Raw genomic sequence first — 6,642 nt, forward strand, 5'->3', positions numbered from 1 at the left:
CCCCGGCCGCTAGCCGCCCCGAAACGCCGCCCGGCAGCCCCCGGCCCGGCCGGGCCGCAGCGGCGAGGGGCGGCCGGGGAGAGGGCGCGGAGCTGCCGCCGGGCCCCTTATGTAACAGGTGCGGCCCGGCACGGCCCGGCACGGCCCGGCACACGCCGTCACAGCCGCCCCGAGCCGGCCATTGGCCGCCCGCAGCCCGCCCCGCCCCTGCACGGCACGGCACGGCACGGCACGGCAAGGAGCGGCACGGCCCCGCTCCGCTGGCAGCGCGCTGAGGGGAAGGGTGATCGCCTCGGCACTGCGCCGGGCTGTCCTGGGAAGTTGGGAGTGAAAGTTAACCCGTGTCTCCCAGCGACACGGCCCCGGGAACGCTTCCCGCAGCACGCCTGCCACTCTGAATGTCCTGAGCTGGCAGGGACTCACAAGGGTCACCGACCCCATCTCCTGGCTCCACACAGGAGCACCCAAAAATCAGCCCCTGCATCTGAGAGCGTTGTCCAAACACTTCTTGAACTCCCTCAGGCTCGGTGCTGTGACCACTGCCCTGGGGAGCCTGTCCCAGTGCCCGACCACCCTCAGGGTGCAGAACCTTTCCCTAACACTCAGCCTGACCCTCCCCTGTCCCAGCTCCACGCCGTTCCCTCGGGTCCTGTCGCTGTCCCCAGAGAGCAGAGCTCAGCGCCTGCCCCTCCGCTCCCCTCGTGAGGGAGCTGCAGGCCGCCATGAGGCCTCCCCTCAGCCTGCTCTGCTCTGGGCTGAGCAAGCCCAGTGAAATAACTGTCACCATTGCTTTTCTTCTCTTTCTGCACCACCAAGCCAGTGAAACCAGCGCAGTGCTTGCCCATGTCAGAGGACAGGGGAGATTAACGGTGCAACCTGGGACCGGAGATCATGTCATGTCAGCTGAGGTCTGAATGTCATCTTGCCGCAGGCGACACCACGGGAGGGTTCCACGTTGGCAGCCGCACAAAATTTCAACTCCTCTGAGCCAGCTGGCTCGCCTTGCCTTGTTGACTGCACCAGCTGTGTGTTTTTGCAGATACCCAAGGCTTTCTGTAACCACACTGCGCGGTGATACACTACTGTGCGCCTGCTCACCTGCTCAGTGTGTGTTCACAAGTGGCTACCCTACCTGTACAAGGAAAAGGCCGTGAGCCTGAATTTGGGTAGCCACTCTGCTGTAGCACCAGAAAAGCTACCCCCAACACAGAGGACCAGTGCTGTTTTTACAATGTCTGCTGGTTAATAAAAGTATTAGCAGGAGTAATTTGCTTACTGCGCCTGGCAGGAGTCAAGGCTGCAGCAGCAAATCTAGGCAGTAGGATGCAGCAGCCTCCTTCCCTTCAGCCGCCCCCTCAGCTGTTCTGCTCCCCTGGCGTCCTCATGTGTGCACACTCTGCCTGACGTTTCTTTCAGCTGTCAGGTGAAGCATTTTGTCCACAACAATTTCTGTGTTTGCTTTGCTACATGAGATGGATCCTCGGAAATATTTTTTTTTTTCTCCATAGCATTATTACATGTCTTTGAAGGATAACATTTTGTGAGCAAATTCTCTTTGTAACTACTTCTTACAAATATGTGGAAACATATTATTTCCATACTCTTCACTCAGGATGTAGAGGTGACTAGGTATATACAGCACTGAAGTCTACTCCATCATATGCCAGTGAAAAACAATTCTTGCTCTAAAAGATACTTTTTCACTGTCAAATGACTAAAGGCTGAACACCAAGGGTATGCATTTCAGAAGTCTTTTGTCTGTACTTTTTATAAAGAATAGGAATTTCTTATTTGGCTGAAAAAGTTCACCAGTTATTCACAGAATGCTTTCATTAACAGGTGGTACAACTGCTAATTAAACCATGTGTGTTATGTATATATGAAATTAATGTATCTGTAAATACTTATATGATAAGTATGTATTTTCACATAACACAACCAGAATCTACATATTTTCATAAATCTGCATTTTTCTTTTTGAGGAAACTAACAAGGGTGTTTTGCTTTTAGAGCTTTGACATTTAACAATCTTTAAAATAGGGCAATTTCAGTAATGGGTTTTCTGAAAGCATTCCTGTCCTGGGACTCCTTGGACACAAGAATCATAGAATCACAAAATCATTAAGGTTGGAAAAGACCTCCAAGATCATCTGGTCCAACCATCCCCCTACCACCAATGTCACCCACTAAACCATGTCCCTAAGCACCACATCCAACCTCTCCTTGAACACCCCCAGGGACAATGACTCCACCACCTCCTTGGGCAACCCGTCCCAGTGCCTGACTGCTCTTTCTGAGAAGAAATGTCTCCTCATTTCCAACCTGAACCTCCTCTGGCACAGCTTGAGGCCATTCCCTCTAGTCCTATCACTAGTCATCTGAAGGAACATCAACAGTGGGTTTGCCATGCATTCAGCTGTCTTGCAGGCCAGCTTTCACTTCCAGTTAAGACCATCTAGTGTACTTGCCTCTGATGTGGGAAAGAACAGGCCACACTATTCAAACCCATAGATTTTGGGTCTGAGACATTTTGCCTCGTAATGAAGTTCATATTTTGAACTGAAGGGTTTGCTGTTTGGGAGCTTCAGCATTTTCCATTAGTTACACTTATGGTCTGTATCCCTGGAAGTCTGTTCTCTCTGAATCCCTGCTTTGCTGTAATGCACTCTGTTTCTCACATTCCCATCATCACAGCTTGGGACCTCCCGGCAAACCAGCATGTGTGAATTCCTTAAACACATTTGGCAACCACGTCTGTTTTACAGCTTTGTCTTTCAGGATGGGGAAGTTCTGCGGCACAGGGGCAGCCACTTTACCATGGCTAGTATGCTCTACAGGACACCTTTCCCCACCCTGGGGCAGTACTTCACTGTGGTTAGTAAAGCCGTAAAAACAGAAGTTGTCGTCTAGAGCCAAAATGATTAGGGCCGACTGCTGATACGGCACCCTTGGTGTTCTTCCAGGCCCCACCCTGCATTTCCCACCCTGCAGATGATGTGACAAGGATGGGGTGTGTATGACAGACAGCGGAGTCTGGAGAGGAGCAGGTAGGGAAAAGGATTCTCATTGGCATTGCCTTGTGCTTTAATCTCTCCTGCAAGAGCAGCTCTTGGGGGTCTTTGGCCATAAGATCAGCTAGAAAAGAGGGTGGCGGAGAGAGAGTCTCTAATCTGCCGCCTTGACAGCCTCCCAAGAGGTTCTGGCCCTTTGCCACCGAGCTTTAATAGTGCAGGAGCATATGATAGCATCAGTACTTTGGTGCTGCCACCGCCCAGTGACCTCATTTGTTCTCAGCCCGTTTCAGCATCTCCACACTGTGACATACAGCATGAGAACTCCCTGGCTCTCGTGGTTAGGATTGTTTCTAGACCTCCAAGCTGCAAAAAGACATTTAGACTGTGCGGGACGGCAGCAGCTCGCAACCAGAGTGGTGCAGGAAGGGGATGCATCCATTCAGCTCTGCAGGGTGACACTTCAGCTGTGAGCATCAGATGCGATGCACAGATACTTGCTGGCAGTAACCACTAGAAGAATTTTCTTATGGTCCAAAAGTCCTTCTCATGCTATTCTAGAGATGAAGTGCATTAAATTGCATGGTCCCTTCCCTGAAACCTCAGCTTTTTTCCGTCTCCACAAAACTCCATAATTTGTTTCTGTAATCAGTTCCAAACCCTACAATGATGTACATTAATAATAAAGGGATGGAAGAAATGTAAATTAATAATACTTTTTTTTTTTTTTTTTCCACAGACTAAGCCCCCAAATTATCCAAGGTCTCATCACCTGAGACTCTTCAAAAACTCCACTTCAAGCATGTGTTTAAGTGGCTGCAGAAATGAATGCCTAAGCAGACAGGAAAAACATCTTATTAACTATGTTTTTTAATTCTATATCAAGGTCAGTATGAAGTTGTATTTTTCCACGTTCCTGGTGTATTCACATATGAATCGCATTCAGTGATCAGTGAGGATGATGTGGCTAAAGCTTTACTCTCCATTTTCCCACTGATTGTACAACCATACTTATGCATTATATAGATTTACTGAACGGGCTCGTCTATTCCCTTGTGCTTCAGCGCAGAGCACAATCCAATGTCATGGACAGCCCAGGCAATCTAGCAGCTCAAATCCCATTCCCACACCCCTAACCCTCCCATTTTCAGATACCTAGTAAAAAGATTAGCTGTGCGGATCAGGCTGATGCTCCTTAAGCACTAAGAAGCATGTTTTTTGCTGTTAGCTAATTCCAAACACACAAACGTCTTTTATTGCAATTTTAACATGTGGCTCTGGGGTTGCTGTACACAGAATACAAAGGCAGAACAATGAACTTTTCAAAGTGCTTTAAAGCAACAGATAACAAGTTGATGATATCAAGTGCTGCAGTAACCTTAGCCTCATTCTCTTTCTTCCATGGAATAACACATCTCATAATTCAACAGGATGCACTGCTGCTATTAAAAAGCTCTTAGTTAGGGCTTTTCAAAATCTTCCATTTTAGTCCCAAATCTACTGTGCCATGTAAATTCCAAATCCTTACACGCAATTTATCAGCAGACAATAGATCAAAATAGTTATTGAAACAGCTTCTGTGTCATCCGCATATTTTAAAGGTCACTTTGCTACTGATGAGAAGAGAACTGCAGGATTCACTCGCACAGAGAGAATCTAATTGCTCAACATTTCATGTCAGTATACTCAGACTCTTCCAAGCTGTTCATTACCATTTTTACCCTAACTCTAATGGAATTATTTAACATTTAAAACCATCAGACACACTCAATCTCAAAGCTCTGCAGACATTACTGCACTGAAAATATCACTTCTTCAAGTGCGGTAGACCAAATAACGGTGTACATTTTCCATTTTATATCAAGTCAGGAAAACGCTGTGACTACAACTGTACTTTTTATATTTCCTCAGATCTCTGCAAAGACTTCGATAGCTATCGAATAATACATATTTTTTAATATTCACTTCCCCCACTTTTTCTGCCTACCATTTGTACTCTCGGTGTCAGCTCATATCAATATAATATCTGCCTCTCTCTCGCCTTTGTTTGCATGTTTCTCTTCGCCAAGCCCTGGCATCTGTGAGTCATCTGTTTGACAATAGCAAGCTATTCACTACTTCATGTACACCACATGAGGGTGTTTCAAACTGTGAAGGATGCCAGAGTTAATTTGGAAGTCCTCCTGTTTGGAAAGGAACCAACAGGCAAACAGCTACATTTTTTCCACTGATTAAAATCTTACTGGGGCAACCTGGCACTTTTCAAAGCAAGAGATGAAACATCATACACTAGAAAACAGATGGAAGAGGCATTTTAAATACATAATCCGATGTTCCTTGAAATCAAGTAATCTTTGGGGGGGCTTCCCTGTGCTTTGTCTTGTCCTTGAGGAATCATTTTAAATATAATATGATTTTGTATTATTTCCATTAAAATCTCCTTAGATGGGATTAACTAATCATTATTCCCCTGCAGAGCTTTTTAGAAGATTTCCTTGGCTTATTGCTGAAAGTTAATTGCAAAGTCAGGAAGAATTACCTGCTAACATAAACAATAAATAAAACTAAATTTCTCCTTCATACACTGCTTCTTCTGGAGTTTTAGTGTACACACATTTTTCTAACGTTTGCCTGCTCTGTAAGCGATGGCTTAAAATCCAACAAAGATGACATAAGGTAATTAATACCCTGTTCTAGTTAGCAAGTGTAATTTCTGTACACAGCTTTTTAAAACAAACACATAAATTAAAATGAAGCTGGAGCACTTGACAAGGCTTTCTACACAGCTGGAGCAAGGGAAAGATCTACCTAAAAGAGAAAACCCTGTGGGTCCATATCAAGACGGGCTATATCCCCGGGATATCCCAAACCTATGATCAGCAATTAGAAACTAATGAGCCCAGCCCTGGGACTGTCCCCAGCCTGCTCCCAGGCACCCCACATCCTCACCAGCCCTGGCCTGACTCGAGCACACTGCGCATGCAGCAGGGGGGGCTTCCTAAATAACCAAGCCAAGCTTAATTAATTTACAGGACAAAAAGGTGTCTTGTATGAAGTTTAAAAAGGATGCATGGTGCTGAGGGAGGCAGAAGGTCTGCAGGAGGATCGGTGCTTGGTGGGGTGGCCCTTGGGCATGCCGATGCCACGCCATCCGCTCTGTCCCCGCTGCCATCAGGGGGTGGCAGGTGGGCAAAGGCTTAGGACAGGCCCCCTGCCCCATGCACAGCCTCCCCCATTCCCCACTTATCGAGGGCCCAACAGTGCGCTTTTAACACCTTGCTCTTCTGGAAAAGCTTTTATCTGGCACTCGTGCAGCCACCTTCAGGCATCTGAGAACTTAAACTTTGGCGGGTGGTGGGCTGTTTATGGTCCTCCAGAGTTAACAGAAGCCATGTCCAATCTGAATGATTTAAACCCACATACTGGGGCAGCTGGTGACAAAAAAAAAAAAAAAAAGTGTTTTTTTTTTTCCTCTTTTAAAGAAGGGATAGATTTGGAATGTAATCATTATCCTTGAGTAACTAAGTGTACATGCTTATCCTGGTAAACATGAGATGAAGTCAAACAGGACTAACAATTATTCTGAGCTCATTTTAGAGGTGGAAAAAAAATGAAAAAAAAAAAAAGTGAA

The sequence above is a fragment of the Cygnus olor genome, chromosome 1 (genome assembly GCF_009769625.2).
Source record: "Cygnus olor isolate bCygOlo1 chromosome 1, bCygOlo1.pri.v2, whole genome shotgun sequence".
NCBI lineage: Eukaryota > Metazoa > Chordata > Aves > Anseriformes > Anatidae > Cygnus > Cygnus olor.